Source organism: Mobula birostris, chromosome 25, assembly GCF_030028105.1.
Source record: "Mobula birostris isolate sMobBir1 chromosome 25, sMobBir1.hap1, whole genome shotgun sequence".
Taxonomy (NCBI): domain Eukaryota; kingdom Metazoa; phylum Chordata; class Chondrichthyes; order Myliobatiformes; family Myliobatidae; genus Mobula; species Mobula birostris.
Genome location: NC_092394.1, coordinates 28432849 through 28453268, shown reverse-complemented (window position 1 = coordinate 28453268; position 20420 = coordinate 28432849).

The window sequence follows — 20420 nt, the reverse complement described above, 5'->3', positions numbered from 1 at the left end:
TGCATTTTGATACAATGGCATACGCTGACTTCCTGGTAGTCGAACATTCTGTTAACAGTGTGTAATCTGTTGCAGTTTGGCTCTTGATCCATCATTCTTGTCACCAAAGTTTTTACGTATGACAAGGGAATGTCTTTATGCACATGCATACAGTACCTTTCTACCAACAAACCCAAAGGGAATAAAAACTATATTGTTTTATTTTAATAGGTTTATCTGTAATGATATCACCAAAGATAGAAGGAACATTTATTATCAAAGTATACAGTCCTGAGGTTTGTCTTTCACAGACAGCCACTAAACAAAGAAAACCATGGAACCTATTCAAGGAAAAACATCAAACCCCCCTCCCATGCACAAAAGGTGAAAACACAAGTGAAAAATGCAGAATACAAAACTTAGAGTCCAGGCGTATTCTGTTCCACTCAGTTCTAGTCCAATCTTCTGCCTTGTCATTCATTATCTGCAGGCCACTCTGATCAAAATTGCCCAAGATAGTAACAAAAAAAGTGACCAGAAAACACATTTTATCCTACAGGGTCCAAATAGATCAAAAGAACTCTTTAGCGGAAGTCGAATAATTGTTTTTGATTGATTAATACTAAGTTTGTAAAACTGTCAGTAGACCACTTCCATTTAGCATGAAAATTACTCATGTTAAAGCATCTGAGAGATTTATTTTTAAGCAAATTTATTTTTTAAGTAGGTGCCTATTTATTGATTGGTATTGGAATGCATCTTTGTTTAGTCAGAATTCCTGCAAAGTAGGCTCCAATTTTTTAAGTATCAATGCTATCACCATGTGATGAATACATGCTGGTACTGTGTGTTGTAGGTATGATGAACATTATTGATATAAGCTCATGGAAACAGTGACTGGAAGAGGATGGTTGCGAGTCAAAATGTGACTAATTCTTGAATCATTCAATTGGTCTAGACCCCATCCATGATCCTGAATGATAACTGGTTAGGTTAAATATTAATAAACTTTGAAACTTCTATATTAAGAGGAAATGGTGACTCATCTTGCAATGGAAAGCTTTGTGGATTCATTATTATGGTACTGGAGCAAAAGTTTTTCCAAGCAATTTAAATAAACACCATCTTTATGAAGTAAGTGCGCTGAAATATGTCTATCTGAATTTTGTTGCAAAGACATAAGCATTTGTGGTTTACATGTCTGAATTTTTTTAAAGAAAAATTGATTCGTACAAATTTGATGCCTTGTAAATTGCGATGTTCGCTGTATGTTACGGATTCAAAAATATCAAAATGTATTTCCTTAGACTTGTATTTTTAGAAGTATATTTGATGGGAAAGGAAGCTGCATGTGCAATGCTGATTCTGTGCATCCTTAAAGCATGCAAAATATGTTTTAGCCCATTTTGCACCACTATCTTCATTTTAGATGTAAAGAAGTATTCCGTGTACAAGGTTATCCACGTTTTTGTATTACATTACAATCCATTAATTTTTAGAAGAAATTATGAATATTAATGGAAGCCTTGATGGCAATCAGTTTTGTTTCCATTGGTAGAAAACAAAGTAGATTCTTGTATTGGAATTATACTCAGTGGCCACTTTATTAGAAACCTCCTGTACCTAATAAAGTGCCCACTGAGTATATGTTCGCAGTCTTCTGCTGCTGTAGCCCATCCATTTCAAGGTTCACATATTGTGCATTTAGAGGTGCTTTTCTTCACACCACTGTTGTAACACCTGATTATTTGAATTACAGTCACCATCCTGTCAGCTTGAACCAGTCTGGCCATTCTCCTATGACCTCTCTCATCAACCAGGTGCTTTCACACAGAACTGGTGCTCACTGGATGTTTTTTTGTTTTTTGCACCATTCTCTGTAAACTCTAGAGAGTGTGTAAAGCCCAGGAGATCAGTAATTTCCGAGATCCTCAAAACCACCCCACCTGGTACCAGAAGTCATTCCACAGTCAAAATCAGTTGGATCACTTTCCTTCCCCATTTTGATGTTTGGTCTGAGCAACAAATGAACACCTGACCATGTCTGCATGTCTTTATGCATTTAGTTGCTGCTACGTGATTGGTTGATTAGATATTTGCATTAAAAAGCAAATATCAAAACGAAGTGAATGTACTTTATATGCGCAAATTTTTGATGTTTTGCATTAGGAATAAAAAAAACCAAAAGAACAAATTCACATGCAAAGTTTATTTGTGACTTAAAAAACAGTAGGTGCTGGATTTGCAACAGGTAAGCTCAGCAATACAGGATAGGCTTGTCATTCTTTCCAGTCTGTTGTATTAGGATTGAATTTGGCTTGCACATCATTTTCTGTCTATTGCAGGAGATTACCTTGTACTGATCTTTGTCAAAGGCACAAAGAGTAAGTGAGCCACAAGCTATCTCTTGATTTTACCATTTAGTATGCTTCAAAATGTGAACAGTTCCCTTTGCATTTCTGTGAATTTAACTTTTCCTGATGCATCACAACTGATTCCCAACTCAATTAAGACAGATACTTGAAATGACTATAACTCTTCAAGATTCAGGTTTATTTATCACGTGTGCATCGAAACATACAGTGATGTGTGTCGCTTGTGTTAACAGCCTTTGAAAAATGTCAGCTGGTAGCAGTATATTTAGCAACTAGTGTGATAATATTGAAACCTAAATAACTTAATTAAAGTAATTTACATATGATGCAGCAGAATTAAAATAACTGGAAATAAATATCTTAACCTCTCTCAGTAATAAAAATAAAAAGTTGAGTGTATCATCCTGAGTGTTTATTAGCAGCTTAAAGCAAATTATCAACAAAGAAGCTAAAATATCACATTGCTCAAATAGTATCAAAAATCTGCTTTCAGCACTGTGGCTACAAAGAATTAATGGATGTTTAATTAATTGTATTTGCCTTCTATTGAGTTAGAAAAATCGAGCTCCCATTCTTACTAAGTGAATCTGGGCATAACTTTCCAAGCTTTTTATTGCAAATCTTGCCTCCTCAGAACAAACATGCCTGAATATGTTTGCTAATTATTTGGGACAAATATTCAAAGGTTCAATATTCAATTACCGAATTTTGTGTTGGTTGTTCCATAATTTGAGGTACTAAACAATGTATAAAAGCATTTAACTGTTAACTTGGAATTTTATTCAAGGTATTGTGTTGCATGGGTACAATTGCCCTGATCGTTGCTGGGGACTGTTTGCTCTTCCTGAGTTGATTTAATTTCAGCGGTTAGCTTGAATTTGTCAGTCCTTTGATCAATGTTTCTGTGCTAATCGGTGCAAGTTGGAGCAGCTTTAAGAAGATAAACCATCCCACTTTTCAGTGTGATTCAGTGTATATTGGAAACTCTGTCAGATTGTGTTATCCATTATTCACATTTAATCAGCTGCAAAAAAAAATGTCATTTAATTTGCATCATTCTAAGTTTGGTAGATTTGAAATTGGCAGTTCAAGTTAAAATGTTAAACTTTTTCATCTAAACTGCCTGATGTAGAATTAATATGGCATGTGGATTGTCTAGATTAATGAAGGTCACTTCAATCTTTTTAAAACATGAAATGTGTTATAAATTCAAACATTTATAGTGATTTCTCAGTTGTATTGTAAAGAGCTGGAATGGTTAATACTGCTTGGTTTAAAAGATTACACATTTGATTCAATTGACACAATGGAAAAATAAGGAACAGAAGTTGAAAACATGAAAATTAATAATCTCTAATTTAATTTCTTCAGAAATGTCATAGAATTTCTGAAACCTAATGGCTTAATAGTAAATTCTAGAAGGTGTGTTTACCTACATTCTGGTGAAGGGCCTTGCACCTGATACAAAAGCCAAATGACTTGTTCCTCTGAAGATGTAGCTGGACTACTGTATGTTCCAGCAACACGAGCTGCTGAAGGAACTTTGTGAGTCAGGAAGGGAGGGGAATGAAGAGTCAATCTTTCAGGTCAAGACATCCAAATGAAGGGTCTCAACCCAAAATGCTAACCGTCATTTTCCTCCATTGATACTGTCTGACGCGCTGAGTGCCTCCAGCATCTTGTATGTTGCGCTAGAATACAGCACCTGCAGTCTCTTGTGACTCCTTGTGAATATTCCAGCTGTGAGCGTTTTTCCTGTTTTCAGACTTTTAAGCATAAGCAGTAATTTGATTTTGGTAAACAAGTTTACCCCATCTTTTAAAGCTTTCTGTGGTCAACACTTAATTGAAAACATAACAATGTCTCTTTTTTACTTTGAAATATTATTCTTTCTGCACTGCAAGTTGTAATAATTTTTCAATCACGAACAAGAGAAAATCTGCAGATGCTGGAAATCCAAGCAAGACACACAGCATTTGTTCCTTCAGCATTTTGTGCGTGTTGCTTGTAATAATTTTTATTAGTTTTCTTTTGACCTTTCTATGAATGTGTACATTGTGTACATGAGATATCTATAAGTGAACTAAAAAAGAAATATACATTTACTTATGCTAAAGGAAATCTAACTTCGCATCTTTGCTACTCTGTAATACTGATTGTTTGGGGGAAGCAAGTAATTGTGCTTGAATAAAATGCGATACAAATATCATTTTAAACTTGGCTTTAAGTAGCTTCTTGACACATTTTATAATCCAGCTTGTGATCTTGAAGCATATTTGGATGCGTTTCTTCTCTACTGAACAAATGCTTGTACTGAGCAGAGTCCAGTACCACCATTTGCCATCAGCTGAATGAAAGACCACAGGGTAATGCATATGTTTCTATGCCTTGCATGATTCACAACCATCAACATTGAGTTGGTGTTCACTTAAAGAGGCTGGTCTGACATGATGATATAATTACGTTAAGTTTACTGCACATTTTGTTCTGTGTTTGGTGGACAATAAATGAGTTGTTACGGTTTCCCTTAACATTTAAATGCCTCTGCCGTTTTATTTACGAAAGCCTATAAACCAGCTGATCAGTCCTGGATTTATCCACTTGGTTTAAGTATCTACTCATTTCACTAATTGCTTGAGTTTCAAAAAGACAATTCTATTGGAATGATTGTTGTAGATGACTGGACGTGATCTACAAAATCATAACAGGATTAGCTCCTCACAAGTTAGCAGTGATTAAGACAAAAGCTCTTGTTTACAAAGTTAATATCTGCTGCAACTAGACAGGCAGAATTAACTTTGTGTATCAGTTTGTGTAACTGGCAGTAGAGCTTTGAATATACCATCCGATGCCCAGAGAACACTTTGTCCTACATACACAACACCCTGGAGGAACTCAGCAAGTCAGGTAGTACCTGTGGAATGGAATAAACTGTCGACGTTTTGGGCTGAAACACGTTGTCAGCACCAAAATGTTGACTCTTCATTCCTCTCCATAGGTATTGCCTGACTTGCTGAGTTCCTCCAGCATCTTGTGTGTGTGTGTGTGTATGTGTGTGTAGTCCTCAAGATTTCCAGCACCTACAGAATCTCTTTACTTATGATCTCTTTGTCTGGTTGCTAAAAAAAAATCATCATTTGAATTTGCAATGCAGTCATTTGGCACTAATGAAATTTTAGGGAGCTTGCTCTTTGAGGGGAGAAATTCAGTCATTCTGTCATTGACACTTGATGCAGTTATTAAAGAAAAGAACTTTTTATACACTGATATGTTGAAATTACAAATCAGTAACAGCAAAGTGATGAACTAGCTGGATATGGATATTGTTAGTAAAGACAGTATTTATTTTCTGTTCCTAATTGGCTTTGGTGGGAATCGACCTCCATGAGCCACTGCAGTCAAATCAGATTGCTGTTGAGTAGAAAGTTACAGCATTTTTTTTTCCCAAAAAGTGAAGGAGTAGTGATATACTTCCAAGTCAGGATGTTATTTGGCTTGCAGGAATGCTTGCAGGGTGTGGTGTTCCCATGTGCCTGTTGCCTTTGCCTATTGCATGATGTAACTAGTTCAGGAAAACGAAAATTCAGTTCTACAGCCAGCCTGTTGGTTGGATGTGCAGATCTGCTGCATTCAGTGCTGCTGATTTGTTTCTCTTTCATGTAGAGTCGACTGCAAAAATGCAAGAACAGCAAGCTCTGAGTTACAACTCGTAATGTTTTAGAAATATTGATTGAGACAAACATTGGCCAGGATGCAAAGTACGATTTCCAATATGAGATAGTGTCATCGGGCCTTTCACGTACAGACACTTGAAATCAGGCCACGCTGTAGCTTAGGATCATAGTCAGTTCTGAGGCGAACATAAAGGGAAAGGACGATTTTGATTACGTGGAGAGGAATAGCAGTTGTATCCAGAAGGAAGAGCAAGAAAATACTGAGTTTTAGGAGGGTGAAGTGGTAAGGTGGGAGGTAGCAGATGACCATGGCTCATCTATTAATCAAATAGCACTAAAGGTATTATCATAGAGATAATATTAGTCTCTACCTTTGCCCTGAATTGAAATGCACTTGTTACACGTCTCCATTTCTGATAAAGGGTTATTGACTGAAATGCTATTTCTGTTTCTTTGTCTCTCAGGGCGTTATCCAACCTGCTGAATGGGTCGAACAAATTGTTTTTCTAGTTTCTGTGGAGGGTGTTCCTGTGCCTGTAGTATATTTCCAGTAGATTCCCAATAAGTATATAATTTCAGCTGCAGCAATGTTATTGGTTTGTGTTCAGTGTTACTGTTGACCAGGAATACTATACATTGTACGTTTGTATTTGTGCTTGCACATTGTAACAATTATAGGTCAGCATGTGATATTAGTTGTGTTTTAAAGTTTATTTGGAGATGTGGCTTTTGGGAATCATTAGTACTTGAAATGACCATTTTAGCCTTGCGGGGCAGTTTGCAATTAAGAGTCTAAAGAAGCAAATGAAGTTTGTTTCGTGTCAAATGTAAGAACAAATGACTTTGGTGTAAATGATGTGAAGACTGAATTTAATATACTCAGCCATTAATATGTTATTAAACAAAGCCATGTTGTATCATTAGCTCTTTCCTTGGCTTGGGAAACAAGTCTGTGTCTGCTGTATCCAATACTTTACATTGTATTGTCAGCAAATCTGACAGATTGGTTCCTTTTTGTTTGAAGTTATTAGTCTAAGTCAGGGATGGCCAACCTTTTACATTCCATGCGTCAATTTTTTCATGCATGAGTTCAGATCAGAATCAGAATCCTTTATTGTCGCCAAGTGTGTGGACACATACAGGGAATTTGATGCCGGTTTCCCTGAGCTCTCACTGTACAGAATCAAACAGCAAACAAAACAATAGTGCAAATGATTGTGAACTATATACAATGAGGTATACCTGTGTATGTACAAGTGGACTTGGTTTATAATAGACCAAAATTCAAGTGTTCATAAGACTGATGGCATACGGAAAGAAACTGTTCTTGTACCTATTTGTCCTGGCATACAGTGATCTAAAGTGCATACTAGAAGGAAGGAGTTGGAACAGATGATGTCCAGGGTGTGATGGATCTACAATGATGCTGCTTGCTCGCTTCCTGACTCTAGATGCATATAAGTCCTGGATTGAGGGTAGCGTCACGCCAATAATCCTTTCTGCAGCCCTGACGGTTCTTTGGAGTCTATTCTTGTCTTGTTTGGTGGCTGATCCAAACCAGATAGTGATGGACGAACAGAGAACAGACTGGATTATTCCTGAATAGAATTGAATCAGCAGCTCCTGAGGCAGGTTGTACTTCCTGAGTTGACGTAGGAAATACAACCTCTGCTCAGCCTTTTTGATAAGAGTGTCCGCGTTGGGTGTCCACTTCAGGTCCTGGGAGATTGTGACACCCAGAAACCTGAAGGTCTCCACAGCAGACACAATACTGTTGAGTATAGTGAGTGGGGGGAGTATTGGGGAGCTCCTCCTGAAGTCCACTGTCATCTCCACAGTCCTGAGCGTATTTAGCTCCAGATTGTTCTGACCACACCAGAGGGCCAGCCGTTCCACCACCCGTCTGTATGCAGACTCATCACCATATGCAGATGCACCATACAACTCTTGTACCCCTATTGAATTCTTGTAAAAATAGACATATTTAACATTTTTGCACAATATATTGATTTAATATAAAAACAAGATAAACATTACTTACCTTAATTTAACAAATATATTTTGTCTTCTTTTGATTTCTTCCTCTTTCTTAATCACATATTCTTTCCATAACTCAGACCCAAGCACTAGCTTCAGTTTTCCTTCTGTTTCAGTCTGATGTTGTGTTTTATACTGTCTATTAGGATCATGATTCTATTATGTGAGAAAGTGTTTTCACAAACAATGCACAACGGTTTTCCTGACGGACCTGCTATAAATAAGAACTCATTTTCCCACTGCTCATTGTATTCACACTTACTAGCACTTTCTGCTTTTCTTTTGCTCATTTTCTTTTGCACCATGATGGGTAACTGAATGTAAAAACAAGGCTTAATTTTCGAAGAAGTACAAAACTGCACGTGTTCACAAAGGACGAACAAAGCACAACTCCGTAGCGCACGAGTGTCAATCGTAAACTGACTGGCAAAAACCTGCGACCCACCACTGGTGCAGACGCCTGGCGCCTCAGGATCAAACAAGTATCAAACGTGTATTGAACGGTTATGGAACGACTGCAGAACAAAAGTCCTCCTTTCCTAGTTTGACTTATTGAACATTTTTTAATTGAAAACAGATTAATGTGAAAGAAGATAACATTCACCAAAAGGTGCGCATGAAATAATAAAATCGCTAAAAATAACTGCTAAGTTTTAGATTTATTCTCAGTAAAACCTATTTCTAGCTCTAAGCTACTTGAAATCCTGTTATAGATTTTTTTTCTACAAATCGGTTTTTAGTTAATACTTTTTGCATGAGTAGGCTTACTTTTTTTTATCACTGGGTTATAATGTCCCACTTCTAATCATCCAATGCGCCACAGGTTGCCCACCCCTGGTCTAAATAGTAAATAGTGGCTCAGTACTGAACTTTGGGGCACAACATAACTTGTCAAACCGAAAAGGGCCCTTCCATTCCAATATTCCACTGTCCATGCTAGTGCAATACCCGAATGTAATGAGTTCTAATCTTGGACAATAATCCTTCTATGAAGTACCTTATTGAATGCCTGCTAGAAATCCAAATCCTAGAGCAGAGTGAAGTTACTTCCCATATGTGTTCCTATTTAAAAAGTTTGACTATTTCATGCAACAGGAAAATTATAAATTGCATTGCATTTTAGAGGGTCAATTTGAATAGTTAAAAACCAGATTAAATGCTACTTCATTAACTTGTCTTCATAACTGATCAAAAGATAATTGGTACCATTTTCTGATGCCTTAATTTTCATCTGCCTTGATGAAGATGCTGTATTGCTGCAATCTAATATGAAAAGTGACCTATTTTTAATTAACAACTATTTGCAACTTAGCAGCTTTTATAGAACAGTGCTGTAAAATGTAGTGAAGATTAAAACTGTATTTGGAATCTAATTAGAGTAGGATACTGTGAAAGGAATCCATTGCTTTCAAAAAATAAGTGTTTAAAATATGAATTAAAATTCAGTTCAAGTAGGTAGCTTAATTTATTCTACTTTTCAATAAAATAAACTCGAGTACAGGAGGTTCAATATAAAGCAAAACATGTGCAAACCAGTGGTTTCTGAGTCCACAAAGTTAAAAATGTAATGGGTAGACAAAATCAATAGTGAAGCATATTATTATTTTAAAATAAAACCTACATCTTATTCCTGGATCATGTATATAAAAATATTGTTAAAAAATTTTAGTTGTTATTGCTATATTATATACTTTTTTGGAAAAATAATTGTAAGAGATGTGACTAAGTTGTGTATTTATTATAATTTATTTTTAAAAAATTAGGTTTCGATAGCTAATGTCAGAGATGTGTATACAATATACATCCTGAAATTCTTTTTCTTCACAAACATCCATGAAAACAGAGGAGTGCCCCAAAAAATGAATGGCAGTTAAAACCCCAAAGCTCCCCCCCAGCTCCTCCCCCTCCCATGCACAAGCAGCAGCAAGGCAACAACCCCCCCTCCCCAACCCCTACCAGCAAAAAAAACATCAACACCCTCCACTGAGCACTCAAACATGCAGCAAAGCTTCAATAAAGACACAGACTTACAGTCCCCCCAAAACTATTCATTCACCCAGTCATTCGACATACTACAGACTCTCTCTCTCCCTAATAAGGGAATACAAGGTGTCCCCATTTCACAGCGAGAGGGGAGACATAAACAACAACTCGTTGATTTACGATGTTAAAAGTCTGTTGCATCGCTTTTTCCGAGCTTAATATTAATATTACTAAATGGTAGCACAAAGCAGACAAGAAGAGAATGTATGTTTTAATTTCCTAAGAAGTTTAAAAAAAACTGATGTTCGTATCACCGAGTGTTCAGGGATCTACATTGCAAACCAGAATTAGGTTTAATATCACCGGCATATGTTGTGAAATTAGTTGTTTTTTGTGGTAGCAGTACATTGCAATAAAAAAATAAAAACTGTGAATTACAGTAGGAAGTGTATGTGCCTTCAGGCTCCTGTACCTCCTCCCTGATGGTAGCAATGAGAAGAGGACATGTCCTAGGTGATGGAGACCTTAATGATGGATACTGCCCTTTTGAGGCACCACTCCTTGAAGATGTCCAAGATGCTAGGGAGGCTAGTGCCCATGATGGAGCACAGTAGCATAGTGGTTAGCACAATGCTTTACAATACAGGAGGCCAGTGTTCAATTCCCACTGCTGCTGGCAAGGAGTTTGTATGTTCTTCCTGAGACCGTGTGGGTTTCCTCTGGGTGCTCTGGGCTCCTCCCACAGTTTGAAGACATACTAGTTGGTAGATGAATTGGTCATCGTAAATTGTCTCATGATGAGGCTAGAGTTAAATCAGGGATCTGGGCAGTGTGTCTCAAAGGATCTATTCTGTGTTGTAACTCAATAAGTGAATGAAAACTGACTTGAGTTTTCAACTTCTGACAGCTTATTTTGCTGCTGTACAGTACCCCCACCCACCCCATACCAGACAAGGGCAATGCTACTATCCTTTAAATCTTCGACTCTTTCACTCTGTCTCATTATTCCCATACTGTACTTATGGAGTTTGAGTAGAATTTTAGAAAAACTCTGCTGTGTCTAAATTCTACTCAAATCCATGGCTTGGGTTCATCCCATATAAAAGTTGTTATTACCAAATATGGATTTACTCATAGACTTTGTTTTAAATTCCTGCAAATTTGGGCCTTCAGAATTAAAAACCTCAAATCTTTGGACTCTGGAAGGAAACTGGAGCACCTGGAGGAAGCCCATGCGGTCACAGGGAGAATGTACAAACTCCTTACAGACTGCGGTGGGATGTTTGGGGTATTCAAGATTCTTGTCTAAATCTATAAATTTCAACCAGGTATTTCAATATTGGTGCCAAACTTTCATTTATTTCATTTCAGATCTGTAACTTCAAGGAAGAGGGTACATAATTTTCTTTACTACTGATTGTGGCTTCTTCAACATATTAACCCATTTTGGATGAAAGTAGTTTTGGCAAAAGTGTTAGTTTTCCATTTGAAGTTGTTTAACTTTCTGAAAGTATCACTAGGTGGTAAAATCAACAACATATATTAATTGTCGGTGATTGTACTGTGGGTTTACGGAGTAAAAATCTGAAATTGTTGCATGAACCTAAATGTTCTCCATGCACGTGAGTTATCACCATTTCCATTTTGTTCTCTGCAATTTCCACTTGGAACAATTTGTGGATGCATTGTACAGTGATAAGTCTGGAGTCATTAGAGGGTAGTGGCTTCGACTTCCTGTAGAGTATAACCGGCTTCTATGCAGTGGCAAGATTTTGAATGTATGTAGTTCTTTAGCAATGACTCACTCAAGCCTGAAGCAGATGTTTGAGGAAGGCATGATTACAGGCTTGGCCTCTGCTTTCATCTGGTCACTGTTTGAAAGAAAATGAAATTTTACACAAATAAAATGAACCCACATTTACAACCTTTATTTGTCCAAGCTTAAATTTAATGTCATAAATGAGTCACATAGGCAATAAAGCTGAGTAACTGGAAGAAAATCTGAGAGATTAAATAATAAGACTACCTTCTGTGTTCATTAACTTTGCTTATTTGATCATTAGATTGAGTTACAGTGTAAATGTGCAGAACTTCTGCAGATATTTCATTACATAGAAAATGTTCAGAATTCAAACAGAAACTTCCATGTGTACTTCAGTTATCTCTGGAACCAAGGAGAACCTCAGTTTTTTTTTCTCTGAATGAATTTTACACCTGCTGAGTTAAGTTTAGAATGTCTGACTCTTACTCTGGTTTGGAAGTGTGCATCTCACACAACTTCTCCTGGTGGGTCGCAGAACACATCCTCCACAGTTGAGAAAGCTCACCAAAACCTGTACTTTCTGCAATATTCATGCCCTTCTGCAGATGTAAAGTTGAGAGCATCCTAACGTGCTGCATCGCTGTGTGGTATGGAAGACAGGAAGGTTCTGCAATAGGTCGTTAAAACTGCCCAAAGCATCACTGCATCAACCAATCCGCCATCAAGGCAGCTGGCAGCTGGAAAGGAACGTCAATTCCATTTTTAAAAGCATGTATTAATGAGATGGCATTTGAGGGGAAAATGTGCACGGGTAGTTTCTGAACATTTGGATGTAATTATTTCCTTGAAGCCTGCAAAGGCTTCCAAAATAGACATACAAATCAGAAATCTTACTTTGTTATGTGCCCCTCATTAAAATTGCAGCATCTTAATTCTTTTCATTTAAGTTCATACTCAAAGCACTAGAAAGCCCATCCCTAATTCTTGAGAAGGCACTGCAGTCACTATGTCAAAAGTTCTCCATTAATATAAAAACAGGAGGTTTCAGGAGTTTTGAACCAAAGACCAAAAATATAAAGTGTCGCATGAAAGGAAAGGTTGTAAGTGGTAGCCTTCCTAGACATTTGCTAACCTCTTCCAACTAAATGGGAGAGTCCAAATGCTTGAAAAGAGCTGTCAGAAAAAAAAACCTTGTTGAGTAGTTAAAGTGCTCTTTGCAGATGATGCACATTGTAGATACAAAGCACAGGTGGTTAAAGGAGTGATTGTTTAATGTGGTAGTTAGATTGCCAGCCAAAAGAGTTGCATAGAACTTGATCTATTTTACCGTTGTTGATTTGACATAATCCAGGCACAGATGTGCAAATAAGCCAGGAAAGATAAGGGTTTGATCAGACACAATGATCGATCTTTTCACTCTGTTGATGCTGCCTGGCCCACTAAGTTCCTCTAGCATCTTGTGTGTCGCTCCAGGTTCCAGCACTGCACTTTCCTGTGTCTTCAAGCAGATGTATTGGAATCTGGGACAAAAAGAACAGAATGCTGGAAGAACCTGGTGAGTCATGCAGTATCTATAGAAGTAAATGGTGTAAGTTGTAAGGTATGTTGGTTGTAGAATACTTGCCCCTCCTGATGCCATGATATTAATGTTCTGTACAGTCTACTCTAGTTTGAAGAAAACTAGTGGCTGAGCATACTGGATCTCACTTGTGGACCTGGATTTAATTCTCTGGTGTTGGGTTCAGAGGAGGGGGGCGTGATAAATCTGATCCTGCTTCTGGTATAATCTTCTGTGGTGTTTGGTCTCCTGCCTTGATGACTATGAGGACTGTATCCCCATTACGTTGCCACTGAAAATAGATGGCATAACCGCTTTTAAAGATGGTCTGTCTTGAGCACAACAGGGTTTGGGTGGTTTCTGATAACCTTTTGGATTGTGCTTCCCTTTTGGTTCATCCCCAAGTGACATGGATGTACAAAAAAGCCAACTGGGCTGGTTGTCCTTTCTGTGTTAGACTGATGTCAAGTAATCCATTTAGCATCATCTAATTTTATCATATAGAAGTGTGGCTTATTGGTCCTTGTAGAGATATTAGAGAACAGTAAAGAGTGTGTCTTCAGCTACGCAGAGGTCAGACTAGGTAGGAATACTGTAATAGATTTTCTTCCCTATAACACTAATGAATCAGATGGGTTTTTGCCACAGTCTCGTCCGGTAGTTTTCAGACTGTTATCGTTATCCAGACCTCAGTCTTACTGGTGCAGGAACTGTTCCTTTGGATAATTTCCTATGTGTCTCCCTTAGTTCCATTCTGTCATGTCAGATGAGAAACTGATCTGTTCTCTGCTTTGAAATTGCATTTGTTACATGCAGCAGCTTATGAATTCCGAAAGGAAAGCGGGTTGGAAAAGCATAAGCATCTTATGTCGGCCGAACGAGCACTGAAGTGACTGAGGGTCATTGTATGGGGAGAAAGCAGACCTATTGGCAAGAATTAAAAAACGTAGGCAGCAGTCTCAAAAGGTCTGCTATGTTGTTTGAGTGTACTTCATCTTACGATCATTTTAGTTCTCTTACAGTTTAGAGCTGGGGTGTCACGGTGCCGGAATGGGTAGAGTTGCTGCTTTTTGCAGCTCCCGTGGCCCGAGTTCGACCCCAATCTCTGCTGTCTTTGTGGTGGTCTGCGTGTTCTGTGATCACATGAGTTTCCCCTGGATCTTCCCACTTCCTCCCAAAAAAATGTGCAGGTTAAACACTGGAGGATTTCCCCTTTGTGTACGTGATGGAAGCCAGTGAGGAGAGGCATTCGGAACCAAATCACATTTGTACTCTTTAAATTTAAATGGGTGCTTGATGATTAGTGAGGACTTGGTGGACCAATAGTCTATCTCCAAGCTGCATGGTTCTGACCTCTGTTACTCTAGCAAAGTTGTTGAAATAGGTTTCTTTTTATCCTGTGGCATAGCTTTAATCAACAGACGTCAGAAAAGTTCAATGTGCAGAGGTCAGTGACTCTGGCAGTAGAAAACCAAAGGTTGAAGACCAAAGCTGATAAGTCTGGCTGTAGAAGCCCGAAGGTCGCGTCTGCAGGTCTGAGCCAAGGACTGGAAGTTGGAGGCAGCCTTTTCTGGAGTTGAAGGCCTAATTCTGTGAGTGTGAGGGTGGGGAAGAGGCTTGCTTTCCTGTTGTTGTCATATTTTGATCTGCTGAACATTGTGGCCATGCTATGCTAGCACTGGAATGTCTGGTTGTAAACGCAAACCACATATTTCAGTATGATTCAATATACATGTGATAAATAAATCTGAATCTGAAACCAACAAAGAAGCAAGTAAATTAGTAACATAAATGAAGAAATGTGTGGGATTTAAATTGAACAAATTCTCTGCATAGGACGGTCCTTATCTTGAACATAGAAGAGGTGGCAGTAAAGTAATGGATATATTAGTAAAGATCTTCTAAAATTCAATTCCAGGAACTATTCCAGTAACTTGGAAAGTAGCAGATTTACTGTTGCTATTAAGGGGGAAAGAGGGAAACACAGACCAATTACTTGGCATCAGCTGTAGGGAAAATACTAAAGCATTATGGAATAAGTGTTTTTAGAGCACTCCAATCATTATATGATTAAGAAGAGCCAAATGTTTTTATATAATGAAAGCTCAGGATTTTTTTTGAAGGTGCATTTGGAGTTTCAAAAGATATTCAATTGGTGGTCATGTGAATATTAAAGATTGGTGGGGATGTGGAGTAATAGCACGGCTGAAAGTTTAGTTAAGTTGGAAAGCAGAACGAGTGAATGGATTGTTACAAGTGATAGGGGCTGTCTCATGTAGTCGGGCGCTGGCTAATTTCTGCCAAGTGTTAATGATTTAGCAGAAATTAGCTGCTAATACTTTCCTAACTCATTTTATAAGTCTTAAGGTGTAAAGAGGCAAATTAAGTTGTAGTGAAGAAGTTAGCAGTGTAGGGAATTGGGGTTAGTAGTTGAAGACCAGGACCCATTGCAATTTTCCTGCAGCCACAATAGGATGCAAACACTCTGGGCTTTGGACCACCTGATGAACAGCAATAGCTATGTCAGGCTGCTGTTTATTGAATGCACCCAGTGTTCGATATCATTATCCCCACAGTACTAATCAACAAGCTTCAAAACCTGGGCCTCTGTACCTCCTTCTGCAACTGCATTCTTGACTTCCTCATCAGGAGATCACAGTCAGCACAATTTGACGATAACATTTCCTCACTCACTGACAACACAGACACACCTGAAGAACACATGCTTAGCCCACTGCTCTCCTCTTCCCTACACTCAGACCGTGTGGCCTTGCACTTGACATCAGCAAGACCAAAGAATTGATTATGGACTTCAGGAAGGGGAAGTTGAGAGAATATGCACCAATCTTCTCAAAGGCTGAGCAGGTTTACGTTCTTGAGCGCCAAAATCTCAGAAGATCTATCCTAGGAGGGAATGTCGACTCGCACCATGAGAGGCCTGCGTTGGGCATTTTCATGCCCTACAAGGTGCAGATTGGAAGTCTGTGAGGGTCGCCTCTCCTCACACAGACACTAGAGCAATGTGTGATTAGTGCCTTGCTCAAGGACACAAACAACACTGCCACAGCTGAGGCTCAAACTAGTGACCTTCAAATCACTAGACGAACGCCTTTACCACTTGGCCACGGGCCCACCATATTTATGGTATCAGGACAAAGACATACCAGCAGTTATATTGGATCTGAGGAGATTAATGATGTCACCAAAGACTCCAGAAACTTCTACAGATGTACCACGGAGAGCACTCTGACTTGGTTGCATCACTATCTGGTGTGAAGGTGCCAACGTACACGATTGTAAGAGGCTTCAGATGGTTGCAAAGCTATTAAATATAATAAATCTTTGCGTGAATGTACTACCTAACCCTAAACTCCTCTTATGGTGTAATTTTTTAATAATTAAATTTACTCAATTTATTGTGAAGTTTGATCCATGTTAAACTTGCAGACAAAGCTGTTTTACTTAAGGACTATATTTAACCCAAGTGCTAACAAGATCAGTACAATATTCGAGTTGTATCTCTAAAATCATCTACTCCACTTGTATTAGGATAATTAATCTGCTGGTCATTTGATCCTCACATCATACAGCCCTGCGATGAAAATAATTCCAATAAATTGCTAGCAATCTCTATAACCAAGTATATTGGATGTCATCACATCCACTAGAATCTGTTTAAGCTATGGAATTTAGTTTTAACATGAATTTCCCAGAAATATCTCATCTCTTCACTATCATTTAACACTGTACTGCTGCCATGGAACAACAAATTTCATAATAAACGTCAGTGATAACAAACCTGACCTTGATTCTGATTTTCTGTGCATCTCAGTGATAACTGTCATTTCATCAGCTCAACTTAAAAAACATGAGTATACTCCCAGCCTAAAGTTTCACGCAAGCACATAAACACGAAGACTGGTTGTTAAGCCATGAATCTATTCAGCAAATAAGCAATAATGAGATTGAATCTTGGTACCACCAGCCTTGAACATTTATTGTTATTAAACTGATTTGCATTCTAAATGTCTGGACCAAAATGTGAGTGATAATGAGATAATTTTTAAGGCATTGGCTCAAATGTATTGTAACCCTTGTTTCTTCCAGATTTATTCCTAAAAGAGTATACTTTTCATCAATCCACCTAACTCAAGCATCAGATTACATACATCAACATCATCTGAATGTTTTATAAGTTCAGTGGAAGTTGCAATCAATGTTGCAATAACTCATAGTTATTTTTAGTTAATAAATTGTACAACATACTAGGAAGAGGGGATAGAGGGGAATGCTTTATAGTCCATTCTGACTTGTAAGCACCACCAATCATCTGGTCTTTCAATAGATGTAAATCTTTCACCTGCCCATTATCTGAAAAAATATACCTTTCCCCACATTTTCCTCTATATGGTTTTGCTTTTTCCTGGGCTCTTCATAAAATAACAATCCAGAATTACAGCTGTAATTAAGCTAGTACCCAGTTCAAAACAGAAACCTGGAAGTTTTTGCAATTTATACCTTACTCATTCAAGGGGACATTCATGTAGCTTTTCTAAATAGAATCATGTAGAAATGACTGATTTTTCATGTTCTTCATGGGAGGAAGGAGTAGAAAATAAGATTTAACAGAATTCCTAATCATACTGCTGAGCAGATTCCCTGGTCCTCAAATCCTACTGGTGTGATACTTCATTCTGTCAGAAGAACTTACTAAAATATGCAGATTTTCTTTTTTTTTTAAATTTTATTTTTATTTGGATAAGGAATTCACAAATATCATGTACTTTTTTCACACATATAACCTTTTCCATTTTTTTATATGTATAAAACTACAATTATTTATACATTCTTAAGTACACATTGAGATGATATAAAAGGAAAATAAACATTTAAATAGATAATTATGTACTGTGGTAAATCTAACCTATTACGCTAAGTAATGGAATTAGTTGTTAAGAAAAATGGTAATAATAGTTTCCATATAACTCTTCTGGATCATTTCCACTGGTCCAAAATGTTGTATATAAGCCTATGTATCAACCATTGTAGCTGTTTATATCCTAATTTGTTCATGCTTGCTCCTGCCCGCAGACATAATTATCCAATCCCTATGTACTTATTTACTTAATTTTTTCATTTTTTTTTATCCCTTTCCCAAATCTTTCCCTTTACTTGTGTTAATTCTCTATTTTCCAAAAGAAAACAAAAAAAACAAACATTTAGACTAGGAGTGCTTACATTAGCAATATTACTGTGTTGATGAAAAGAGCAGTATAAATCATTAGCAGAGTCATCTAAAGTCTGCTCGCATTGGGGTTATATATTCAATCCATTTATTCCAGATTTGATAAAATTTTTCTTTTTGAGTTCTCAGGGAGTAAGTCAACTTTTCCATTTTAAATATTTCCAAGATAATTTCGTACCAATCTTCTAATGTAGGTGGTATTGGATTTAGCCATTTTCTAGTGATTGATTTCTTACTTGCCGCTAAGAGGGCCTGCAGCAACTTTATATCTTCCTTCTGTTCAAGAAACAATACACGCCCCAAATAGAGCATCTCAAAGTTCAGAGGTATCTGGGACCTAAGTACCTTAACTAATGTTCTATGAATGCCTTCCCAAAATAGACTTAATTTAGGGCAATCCCAGAAAATATGAAAATGATTTGCCTCCTTGGAGCCGCACCTTCTCCAACATTCTGTACATTTCAATCTTTACAGTGGATTCATTGCATGAAAATCAAAATAATTTTGTTGTTTTTTTCTTGCATTGCTATCAGTGAGAACCATACAGTGTCATTGATTCAAAGTACATTTATTAGTAAAGTATGTATAAATTATACAACCTTTAGAGGCAGGCAGCCACAAAGCAAGAAACCTGAAAGAATCCAATTAAGAAGGAATGACTGACACCCAATGCGCAGAGAAAGAGAAAAAAACACAAACATGCAAACATAGAAGCAAGCAACAGCATGCCAAACCAGACTGAGTCAGTAGGCCCCAAATCCCCAGAGCTGCTGGAGTAGGCCGAAAGCCACAGTCTCAGTTCATCATATAGCAGGGCAAATCACTGCACTTGGTCTGCCCAGAGCTTGATGCCTCATGACCCCTTGTAGGCAGTGTCTAATTATTCTGATGAATAGACACCAGAATCCAGAAATCTCCTGAGGAAGGAGAAGAGCTTCACTTCTTTGCTGTTGAGTACTATGGCTCAATGGGATTACTTTCTTCCCTACTCCACCTGGACCTTTTGTTTAGAGTGATAAGAGCATAGGAAAATAGTAGGTGTAAGTAGAATATTTAGCCTCTCAACCCTGCCCTACCACTTAATACATCTTTAGCAGATTTGCTCCTGGCTTCATCTCTCCTGTACCAGTTCAAAACCTTAAATTCCATGATCTTTCAAAAATATATCCACTTTCTCTTTAAATGCACTGAAAAAGCAGCCTTCAAACCCCTAAGCATTTGCCACCCTCTCTTTCTAAATTACCAGTCCCTAATCTTATAACTATGGCCTCTTCACCATTTTCCCAACAGTGGAAAAAGTCAATAATTAAAATCAAGATTCTCCATCATCTTACATGAAGCATCATATAAATCGACCTACAAGACGAAAATATTCGCTTAACTGGTAATCAAGGGACTACATTGTATCATTGCAGTTTTTCTTGTGTGTTTTGAAATAGTGGGTTTAGCATCAAACTGAACTAGATACTGTTCTCAGATGATGAAGTCAGTTAATAACTTTATGGTAGTGTTACAGTACTAGTTTACCACGGGCCCACACTAGTGATGTAATGAAGTAGCATGCAAGTGTTCTGCAGAGAAGGACAAGCTAAATCATGTCTGAAAGCCATCATTTACAACTACAGATCCTGAACTTCCTGAGACATATACAGTACGATCGTTTCAACTCTGCTCCAGAATTGCAGGGCCAGTAGCAGAAAGCCAACTTCCTGCAGTTTCTCTACAATCCTCTCTTCACTTACTCCAATGGAAATATGCTAGATCAAAGCAAACGTTGCTAAGAAGAGCAGTAAGCCGAGGATGGAAG